General features: G+C 39.7%; 1 long non-coding RNA gene across 1 annotated transcript; it reads right to left on the reverse strand.

Annotated features, from left to right (window-relative positions):
- On the reverse strand, positions 1 to 11,714 carry LOC133088259 (uncharacterized). Its single transcript, XR_009700504.1, has 3 exons — positions 11,341 to 11,714; positions 2,952 to 3,085; positions 1 to 84 (listed from the first exon to the last, which is right to left on the reverse strand). It is a non-coding gene; the product is annotated as an uncharacterized LOC133088259 (long non-coding RNA).
- Between the last annotated feature and the right edge of the window lie 425 nt (positions 11,715 to 12,139).

Genomic DNA, 12,139 nt, shown 5'->3' on the forward strand with positions numbered 1-12,139 from the left:
TAACAGCTCTTCCAAATGAAGGGAAAGGAAAAAACCATAAAGTGGACCAATTATAACAAAATAAAAGGGCAGTCCCACAGAATCCTGCAAAGAAAAGAGCATGACATAAAGCAGAAGGCACACATATCATGTAAGCTTTATTTATAGTTACAAAAATCATTATTAAATGTTTAACTCCCATCTGAGTCCTCTTTCAAATAAAGGAAGAAATTTAAAAATAAATATATAAAACTGGTATTTAACTGTATATGGCATTTTTTTTTAATTATTATTTTTTTAAATAAATTCATTTATTTTATTTTTGGCTCTGTTGGGTCTTCGTTGCTGTATGCGGGCTTTTCTCTAGTTGTGGCGAGCGGGGGCTACTCTTTGTTGCGGTGCGCAGGCTTCTCATTGCGGTGGCTTCTCTTGTTGTGGAGCACGGGCTCTAGGCGCGAGGGCTTCAGTAGTTGTGGCACGTGGGCTCAGTAGCTGTGGCGCACGGGCTTAGTTGCTCCGCGGCATGTGGGATCTTCCCGGACCAGGGCTCGAACCCATGTCCCCTGCATTGGCAGGCGGATTCTTAACCACTGCGCCACCAGGGAAGCCCTATATGGCATTTTTAAAACTAAAAAGTCTACATGAAAAGTCAAAATTTTTCCATCTTTATATCTAAACCTTTTCAAATAAGTATCTTAATATAATTTAATAAAATGGCATGATTACCTGGGATTTGATTTAAAATACTCCAACAAAGAAAAATGATAATAAAAGTTGGAGAAATATATAAGAATGACAGAATGCCATTAACTGGTGAAGCTGAATGATGGGTACTTGGGGCTGTGTTATACTTTTCTCTCCACTTGTACACAGCTTATATCTAAAGATGCCCAAATAAAAAAAGTTCAAAAATTGTTGGTGGTGAGTTTTAAAATATATGAGTATCTTTAACAACAACCACAACAGGAAAGTTAATTGGTTGTCTCTGACTCAAGGTGTGGCATGGGAGATTTACTATTTACTTACACTTTCTTAAATTGTTCACGTGTTTTTATCAAACATTATTTTATCAATGAAAAAAAATCTATATACACACAACGTATATATGTATGTATGTAACACACACACGCCCCCAGACACATACATACACGTGCATATATATGATATATATACATTTTTATATAATTTATATGTAAAATATATAATTATGTATATATTACATTATATACACATGCGTGTGTATGTCTTGTTACGTATAGAGCATTTAACTCTTCCTGAAGATACTGCTATGCATTTAGCTCTGCACCTAGTCAGCTGTGGGTCCTTAGGCAAGTCACTTCTGAGTCTTCCTAAGGGTAACACATAAATGAGAAAATACATATGAAAATGCCTAGCGCAGCGTCTGGCACAATACAGGTATTCACTTAGTGCTGGTTTAAATGACATTTAATATGTGGGGAGAACCAGATTTATTATGGAGGTAGGCCTGCCCCTAACATTTGAGGGACCATGAGCAAGAGGAGAAACAGGCGCGAACAGCCCATGATCTGTTCTTCTGCTTCCACCCAACAGAGGGGCCTCACACACATTTGTGTGGCTATCCCAACAAACTTGATCAAGCTCCACCACCCACAACAGCTGGCCTTCACCACTCCTGAGGCCTAGGTGTGGGCACACTTATCCTGTCTATAACCGAAGAAGAGCCAGCACAGGCCCTGGAAGTGGGCTTCTAGCTATCTGTCAGGGAATTGCACTGTTGGCGGGAATGTAAATTGATACAGCCTCTATGGAGAACAGTATGGAGGTTCCTTAAAAAACTAAAAATAGAATTACCATATGACCCAGCAATCCCACTACTGGGCATATATCCTGAGAAAACCATAATTCAAAAAGAGTCATGTACCACAATGTTCATTGCAGCTCTATTTACAATAGCCAGGACATGGAAGCAACCTAAGTGTCCATCAACATATGAATGGATAAAGAAGATGTGGCACATATATACAATGGAATATTACTCAGCCATAAAAAGAAACGAAATTGAGTTATTTATAGTGAGGTGGATGGACCTAGAGTCTGTCATACAGAGTGAAGTAAGTCAGAAAGAGAAAAACAAATACCGTATGCTAACACATATATATGGAATCTAAGAAAAAAAAAAAAAAGGTCATGAAGAACCTAGGGGTAAGACGGGAATAAAGACACAGACCTACTAGAGAATGGACTTGAGGATATGGGGAGGGGGAAGGGTAAGCTGTTACAAAGTGAGAGAGTGGCGTGGACATATATACACTACCAAACGTAAAATAGATAGCTAGTGGGAAGCAGCCGCATAGCACAAGGAGATCAGCTAGGTGGTTTGTGACCACCTAGAGGGGTGGGATAGGAAGGGTGGGAGACGCAAGAGGGAAGAGATATGGGAACATATGTATAACTGATTCACTTTGTTATAAAGCAGAAACTAACATACCATTGTAAAGCAATTATACTCCAATAAAGATGTTAAAAAAAAAAAAAAAAGAATCCCTGGTAGCTAGAGTATCCTCTGGAATGTGTGTGTGTCAATGGGCGGTGGGGCGGGATGGAGAGTAGTGGGGAGATGTACTCTTAGAATATCTTGGCCCCTGGGAAGGGATGTAACTGGAGAAGGGCCACAGTGGGTCCTTTCAAAGCAAAGGACCCAGGGCAGGGGACCCAGGGGCCTGGTTTAAAAGCAGCACCGATTAGAGACGAGGTGTTGTATTGAATCACTCAAAAGAGTAGGAGTCAGAAAACATGGATTCTTGCCCAGTTCTACCACTAACTTCTTGTGTGACCTTAAGCCAATGTCTTTACTTAGCCATGCCTCAATTTTCTCATACGTCCATTCAATAAATAATTATTGGGCTCCAACTATGGGACAGGCATGCATCTAGATACTGTGGATAGACATAGAATTTAATAGACAATAGTCCTTGCCCTCAAAGACTTACCATTTTGGTAGAGAATAAGCCATGAAGATATCTAGGGCAAACATATTCCAAACAAAGGGTCTCTTCCAAATCAAAATTTTCATGATTAATCTTGGAAATTGACATGCTCATTAAATATAAATCACAAAAGAATCCTAAGAGGAAAAAAAATAGCATATGTTAAATTATAATGCAACATTATAAAGAGTGCAAAGCATGACTTTTATGATCCATTCTCTAATATAACAGACTGAGCACTCCACAACTGCTGCTCTAATTTGAATCACAAGAATCATCACCAATCTCCAAATGTGCCATTTTCTTTATATTATTACTGATTTAATTTAATCATGTATATTTTATATAGAAGATAAATTTATATGAGATATGATCACAAAGCATTTATCCACATTAATTTGTTTAATATAATGTATCAGATGCTTTTTAAAAGGTTAATGAGTTTTATTACATGATAAATATAGCAAAGGAATTTACACAAAGATATGAATAGAGTGTGCAATAATGTATAAATAGTCTAAGAATAGTTAGTGTTCATGCCAAACCAATTAAGATTGGGTGCAGCTCCCTGACTACAACAACTATAGAATGTCTGGGGTCATGGCAGAGAATTTGGTCAGATGATTAGGAGTCAAGTGAGAAGAGCCAGAAGATCTTGGATAAGACAGCGAAAATTTTTTTTTCTGAAAAGGTAGGTAGTTAAGTAATAATGGAACTTAGTTCTTGTTTACTTCCAGTCTGACCTAAAAGCAGTTACACAAGGAGAGCCTCAAAGCTCAGATCATTCTAGCCATTGCATCGTACACCTCAAAGTTGAGGAGTTTCCCATTTATCAGAAAATATCCATTATAAGGGAGTATTTATACTTGCTAGATCTCACAATTAGAATCATCTCAGGGTACAGTGAATTTCTAGATGTAAATCAAAGCGTCAATAATGCAATTAGACCAAGTTCTACCTTCTATGTCTCTGTTCAAAATAAACAAGATAGAACAGCGTGCACTGTCCAAGCTTTACCAGTAGCATAGCTTTTTATCGCAGCTACTTCCACTAGATGGCACTAAAGACTCAGGCTCTTGGAAAAAAAAAAATCAGAAAGCAAAAATGACCTACTGAAATAAACAATGAATTTCTCCAGTCATCTATCCTATCATTATGATCAGTTTCTTAGAAAATAAACATGAATCTAGGCCATTTATTCACGTATGGAACATTTATTAAACCATACTATGTTTGAGACATGTGCCCAATGTTCAGAATGCAGAAATAAAACCCTGTTCCTTGCTCTTAAGTGTGGGAGGGATGGGGTGTAGTGAGGGCAGAGGGCAGAAACAGACAAGCAAGTATAAAATTGAAATGCAGAATGTTAAAGACTTATTAGAGGTCATCACAGAGTACCACAGGTAGCACATAGAGCAGCACATAATAAAGACTTGATCAATGAAGGATTCCTAGAGAAGCTGATGTCTGAAAACTGAGCTTTGACCAATGGGTAGGAATTAACTAGGCAAGGAGAATGATCAGGGTGTCCTAAGCAGAGCAAGTAGCTTGTACAATCATAAAAGAGGCAGAAGCTCAGGGTGCATGCTGGGGTCAGGGTGGGGCAGTGCAAGAAATGAACTTGGCTGGGCTGGCAGAGGTAGAGTCAAGCCCCTACTAGAAGATAATCTGCATGAGAGCAGGGATTTTTGCTTGTTCTACACAATGATAAATCCTGGCACAGAGTCAAAAGTCCCTCCCTTCACAGAATTGATTATTCTAGTGGAGAGCAAGCCACGAAGACATTTGGGGAAAACATATTCCAGGTGCTTAAATGATATTTGATGAATAAATGAAGGTACTGAATAGCCACTGAAGATCATGATCAAAATGTAGTTTCAGAAAGATCTCTAACAGGATTATAGCGAATGGATTGGAAATAGGGACACTAATTCGTAATCCAAACAAAGTATGATAAGAATTTGAAGTAAAGCAGGAAGAGCAGGGAGGGAGCTGCTCCCTGCAGTGGGGTGGTGCTTTCACCTCCAAATCCCACACCAACCAAGGGAGGAGGATGAAAAGTTTTGTTTTGTTTTTTTTAAAGGGTGGAAGGCGGCTAAAGGGCCCTGGGAAATAACAACATTTAAAAGCCACATAGAGGAAGTAGTACACCGCAGGGAGAAAGAAAAGGAGTGATTAGAGGGGCAGGAAGAGGAGAGAAGATCAAGAAGAGTGTTATAGCAACCAAACGGGAAAGTTTCAAGAAGAAATTGTCAGTGTCAAAAGCTATAGCAAATTCTATAGATAATAACTGAAAAGTATCCACTGGATACAGCAAGTGGGAAGTTATGAGAGACTTCGGCAACAGCAATTTCAGGGAACGGTGAGAGGAAAAGCCAGACTGTACTGTTTAGGAGTAAAATGTGAGGAGAAGAATTAGAGAAACAAGTGTAGACTATTCTTTTTAAGAGGCAGAGCAAAATCAGGAGCTCAAGACAAGTTGTAGGGCAGAAGAACAGAGTGAAGCATGGGTATGAGCTGAAAGAAAAATCCACCAGAAAGTATGATATCACTTACATGTGGAATCTGAAAAAGCCAAACTCATAGAAACAGACTAGAATGGTAGTTACTAGGGGTAGGTGGCAGGGGAAAATAGGAGATGGTGATCAAATGTACAAACTTCCAGTTATAAGAGGAATAAGTTCTGGGGATCTAATGTACAGCATGGTGACTACAGTTAACAATAGTGTGTTGTATACTTGAAAGTTGCTAAGAGAGTGGATCTCAAATGTTCTCACCACAAAAAAGAAATGCTAATTATGTGGTATGATGCAGGTATTAGCTAAGCTATGTTGGTAATCATTTTGTAATACATAAATGTATCAAATCAACAAGTTGTATACCTTAAACTTATACAATATTATATGTCAAATATATCTCAATGAAGCTAGAAAATTAAATTTAATTAAAAAAAAAAAAGAAAGTATGAAGAGAGAGGAGGAGGCAGTTGAGACTGGGCTTCAGAACACAGATCTTAGGAGAAAGGACTGTCCTTGCTCTGAAATAAGGAAGGAGGAAGGATGGTGAGTGACAGAAACAGCTATAATGTTGAAAGATAAGTCTGACATGGCTCTCTGGTTCACTTTCTATACATTCACTCCATGGCTGGTGGTGATGATCAGGCATACTGTCTAATCCAGACCTGCCTGGTTTCCTGATGGGTCATCTTCCCTTCCTCGTCTTCTTGTCTTTGGTACATTCCCTGTCTTGGGCTACAGGATTGGGCTGAAACTCCTTAGACACCTTAATGGACCTGGTCACTTACATCAGTCCTGTTCCTCTGATCCCATGACTCTGCACTTCCCTGTAACTATTTTCTGCCTGGGGTCCCCAGAAAGATGAAGCAGTATGTGAGCATGGAACAAAAAACTAATTCTGGGAAAGTAGAATCCTTAAATAATCCTCTCCCTTAATCTCACCCCATATCACTTATGGTCTGCATTATCCACAAAACTCTTGGTTGCAGGTCATCCCATTTGTTCTACTTTGAGATCATTTATTTGCCTCATCACTAATAAGTCTTTTTTAGACGTCTACTGTGTAGGCACAGGATTGGTTGCCAAGGGTTTTTCATCTCAATAGACAAAGAATGTATGTGTGTATGTGTATATATATGTATACATATATACATATATCAATACACGCATAATAAATAAAAACGTTTAATACCAGAATGTAGCACAAACTGAAAAGTGAAAAGTATAGGCAGAAGAGCTATTGGAGTCAAATCTGGAGCTCTGAAATAACAGGGAAAGTTTCACAGAAGTAGTGTGAAGCAGCATAACATAGAAGGAAGGGTATGTTTCAGAAATTGGTTGCATTTCTTTACACTAACAATGAAATATCAGAAAGGGAATGTAAAAAAACAATACCTTTTAAAATGGCACCAAAAAAAAAATTAAATACTTAGGAATAAACCTGACCAAGGAAGTGAAAGACTTATATGCTGAGAACCATAAAACATTAATACAGGAAACTGAAGATGATTCAAAGAAATGGAAAGATATCCCATGCTCTTGGATGTGAAGAATTAATATTGTTAAAATGGCCATACTAGCCAAAGCAATCTACAGATTTAATGCAATCCCTATCAAATTACCCATGACATTTTTCACAGAACTAGAACAAATAATCCTAAAATTTATATGGAACTATAAAAGACCCAGAATTGCCAAAGCAATCCTAAGGAAAAAGAACAAAGCTGGAGGCATAACCCTCCCAGACTTCAGACCATACTACAAAGCTACAATAATCAAAACAGCATGGTACTGGCACAAAAACAGACATATGGATCAATGGAACAGAATAGAGAGCTCAGAAATAAACCCACACACCTACAGTCAATTAATCTTCAACAAAGGAGGCAAGAATACACAATGGGAAAAAGTCTCTTCAGCAAGTGGTGTTGGGAAAGTTGGACAGCCATGTGAAAATCAATGAAGTTAGAACATACCCTCACACCATATACAAAAATAAACTCAAAATGGCTTAAAGACTTAAAAATAAGACATGACACCTTAAAACTCCTAGAAGAGATCATAGGCAAAACATTCTCTGACATAAATCATACCAACGTTTTCTTAGGTCAGTCTCCCAAGGCAATAGAAATAAAAACAAAAATAAACAAATGGGACCTAATCAAACTTACAAGCTTTTGCACAGCAAAGGAAACCATGAACAAAATGAAAAGACAACCTACGGAATGGGAGAAAATATTTGCAAATGATGCAACAGACAAGAGATTTCCAAATCTCTGTAATTTCCAAAGTATACAAACAGCTCATACAACTCAACAACAACAAAAAACAAACAACCCAATCAAAAGATGGGCAGAAGACCTAAATAAACATTTCTCCAAAGAAGAAAATGGCCAATAGGCACATGAAAAGATATTCAACACTGCTAATTATTAGATAAATGCAAATCAAAACTACAATGAGGTAACACCTCACACTGGTCAGAATGGCCATCGTTAAAAAGTCTACAAATAACAAATGCTGAAGAGGGTGTGGAGAAAAGAGAATGCTCTTATACTGTTGGTGGAAATGTAAGTTGGTGCAGCCACTATGGAAAAACAGAATGGAGGTTCCTCAAAAAACTAAACATAGAATTACCATATGATCCAGTAATCCTACTCCTGGGCATATATCCAGACAAAACTATAATGCAAAAAGATACATGCACCCCTATGTTCACAGCAGCACTGTTCACAATAACCAAGACATGGAAACAACCTAAATGTCCACTGACAGATGAATGGATAAAGAAGATGCAGTACATATATATAATGCAATGGAATACTACTCAGCCATACAAAAGAACAAAATAATGCCATCTGCAGCAACATGGATGGAACTAGAGATTATCATACTAAGTGAAGTAAGTCAGACAGAGAAAGACAAATACCATATGATATCACTTATATGTGGAATCTAAAATATGACACAAATGAACCTATCTACGAAACACAAACAGACTCACAGACATAAAGAACAGACTTGTGGTTGCCAAGGGGAAGGATGGGTTGGGGAGGGATGGGGAGGGATGGAGTGGGAGATTGAGGTTAGCAGATGTAAGCTATTATATGTAGAATGGATAAACAACAAGTTCCTACTGTATAACACAGGGAACTATATTCAATATCCTGTGATAAACCATAATGGAAAAGAATGTATATACATGTATAACTGAATCACTTTGCTCTACAGCAGAATTTAACACAACGTTGTAAAACAACTATACTTCAATAAAAAAAAGAAAAAGAAAAAGTAATTAAAAAAAAGAAGTGGGAGAATTGGGAGATTGGGATTGACATACACATACTAATGATAGTATGTATAAAATAGATAACTAATGAGAACCTACTGTATAGCACAGGGAACTCTACTCGATGCTCTGTGGTGACCTAAATGGGAAAGCCGAAAAAGAGGGGATATATGTATACGTATAGCTGATTCACTTTGCTGTACAGTAGAAACTAACACAACATTGTAAAGCAACTATACTCCAATAAAAATTAATTAAAAAAAAAGAAAAAGAGAAGGTACATTTAAATAATAAAGGTGGAAGAATTCTGAAGACAAAATTGGATAAGGCCAAGAAGTGTTCTTGACAATGTTTAGGTAAACTAAAAGGCAAGTTTTATGGATCTATTAAGGAATCCAGATTTTATCCTATGGGGATTGGGAGCTACTGAAGCTTTTAGAATGGACTGATTTGTATCATATTTTTACAATTAATTTGGAAAAACTGTATAAATTCAACTGAGAAAAAATGGAGGGCAGGAATAATTCAGAGGCTAGTCTAATACTTGAAGTAAGGGTGATAATGTCCTTATCATCAGAAAATTCTACACAGTTAAGGTATTGGCAGTGGGGATGGAAAACAACTGGTATCTGCCTGGATATCGAAAAAGAGAAAGGAGGCCAAGAGCACTATAAGATTTCAAGTTGGAGGGAAGGGAGAAGGATGATATGCTTGAGAGAATAAAATAGGAAAATTCAAAGAGCATAGTTTGGTGAATAAAGAAGCTCAATGAAGTTTAAGATATGCAGGGCTTAAGGTGATGGGGCCACATTTGAGCACAGGTTTGTAACAGATGGCTGTGACCAAAGCTCAGGAGAGAGGTCAGCACTGAAAGTGTGAATCTGAGGATCATCTGCATAAGAAGAAAAGGTAAAGTGGAGGAAGGGGAACTAGTGAGGAAGGAGAACGTGAGAAGCAGTCCAGGAGACCAGAAGGCCAGGAGAGTATTTCAGAAGGCAGGGGGAAAGCAAGTTTTAAGGATGAAGAAGTACATAACAATGGTGAATACTAAAGAGACTGTAGTGAGAAAAGGCCAGTGACACGGTCACTTGTGATCCACAAGAGAAATCTCAACAGGAAAGAGGAGTTAGTTTATTTGGGGGAGGAAAAAAATGGGTGGCGATAGTGATAATGAGAAGACCATGATGAAAGCAGAAAGTGAGATTACTCTTCTGAAATGTAGTGGTGAGAGTCACAAAGGTAAGTTGACAGGCAGCCTAGTCAAGGGAGGATTTGGTAGAAGAACATGCGAGTAAAGGATTGACTGAAAATGTAGGAATAGTAAGGTTTTGAGAAAGCAGGAAAGGTTGGAATCAAGAGCAAGAGTCCTGTGGGGTTAAACTTGGAATAGAAGAAAAGCAGTCAGGAGAGGTCTGAAAGGAGGTGTTTTGAATCATGGATATTTTTAGTAAAAAGAGAGGGAGTTGCTTTTCTTACTCAATTAAAGGCAGTTACCTGCTGAGTATATAAAGGATTCAATGCTTAAGAAGCTGGGAAAGAAAAGGGTAGAGAGGTGGTTGGGCTAGAATCTTAAACATGGCGTCATAAGACAGAGTTCAAGTCTCAGATGTGTTACCTTGGGCTGGCCACCAAACGTGAGACTTTTCTCAGAGAGTTGTTAAAAGATTAAGTAAGATAATAAACATGTAAATTATAAAGCACTTCTTAAACAAGAGAAGCTTGGAACATCTACCATGGGAAATATGATAGAGCATGAATAAGAGATGAAGCAAACCATGACCGGGCATCAGGGAGGGTTGAGGTGAAGTTCAGAGCAAGAATATATAGCAAACCCAAGTCTGCACAGTTTTTGTGACTCATCCCAGCATACTGGAGAGGAGAAAGCAGATTCTGAGCCAGTAGGTATGGAGAAGAGCAAGAAGCTGAAGAAATCTAGGTAAGGACTATTTTAAGACCTTTGTAGGCATGCTTACTTTTGGAAATTACATGTAATTTACATATAAAAGTGGCATTTGACTCACTGACATGTTATATTTTAGATATGGTCAAACATTTCAATTTTTATTTTATAGTTTCTTTTCATATTTCAGAGTCAAGTTTTTGTTCGTTTGTTTCAGATTCTATATTTCTTAAAGCTTAGGCTCCAGGCTCTGTGCCTACAGCACGAAATGGATAATGAAGACATCAATGAGACAGTTGCCCATTGGGTCCAGATCAAGTAGGGAAAGTCATTAACAAAGCAGTGAGATAGATAACCAGACATCCTACACGGGCTTAAGATAAGGAGAACAAGTGGAGGGTAAGGAGCCAGAGTGTAACCATTTCGGTAATTCTAGAGATACAGGTCCTAGAGCCCAGGTGTAGCAAATCCCCCATAAGGCCAAATCAGGAGACTCCTCGTAAGGACACTATAAGAAGACAAAGAAACTGTGAAGGAAAGAATGCCTGATGTGTTCATCTTCCCATTAATTTGTGAGCCCACAAAGGACTTATCCCTCTTTGACATCTTCCACTATTCCATTGTGACCGGTCACGGGCCGCCCCTGATTGAGAAAAACAGCGGACAAACTTGCCCTGCTTCTCTTACACAAAACTGTAGAATTCTGGATGACAAACAACCCCTTAGTCATCTGCACCTCTGGCCCCGACGGACGAAACAACGGCTTCTCCAGCCCCAGGGAATCTGGAGTCGAGCTCCCGGGCGCTGGCCGAACGAAGGCAACGCTAGACCTGGGTCCAACGGTCTCCCTGACGCGTCCTCAGAACCAGTCTGGCCCGGAAAATGCCAGGAGCCGGCAAGCCGCTTCTAGAAGCTCTGGTAACCAGCACGCTAGGCCTCGGGGACGCCTTAACTAAGATACGCTGGGAGGCCCAGAGGGGAACTCGCAGGTTCTCAGCCGCTCCGAGGAAAAAACGCCAGTCGCGGGCCCCGAGGGCTCGGGAACCAGGAAATCTCCTGCTTCAACTCCCAGCAAGCCCTTGGCAGAGCTCGGGACCACCTGACAGCGCCACCCACCAATGAGAGGGCGGAGGCTGGGTTGGTGGGACCAATCCGAGGGAGCAAAGGAGGCCGTTCCCGTGACACAACAGCGCGGCTTTTTAAGTGGTACTCTGGCCTCTCTGGTCGCCACAGCCGTAGAGAGGGGGACAGTCGCCGTGAAAATGGTGACGCTGGCTATACTATGCCGCTCACTCCCGGCTTTACTCTTTCTCCTCCGAGGCCCAAGCCCTCAGGCCGCCCCGCCTCCGGCCCTTAGTTTGATCCCGCCCCTCCCCGGAGAGGACAGGCGAAGATGTGGAATTTCCAAAGCTTATTGGATGCAGATGGTGTCACTCTGGAGGGTGGCGGGGCCCGCAGCGGCGAGGGCCGCCCCTCTCGGACGGTG

This window comes from Eubalaena glacialis, chromosome 3, assembly GCF_028564815.1.
Source record: "Eubalaena glacialis isolate mEubGla1 chromosome 3, mEubGla1.1.hap2.+ XY, whole genome shotgun sequence".
Classification (NCBI taxonomy): Eukaryota; Metazoa; Chordata; class Mammalia; order Artiodactyla; family Balaenidae; genus Eubalaena; species Eubalaena glacialis.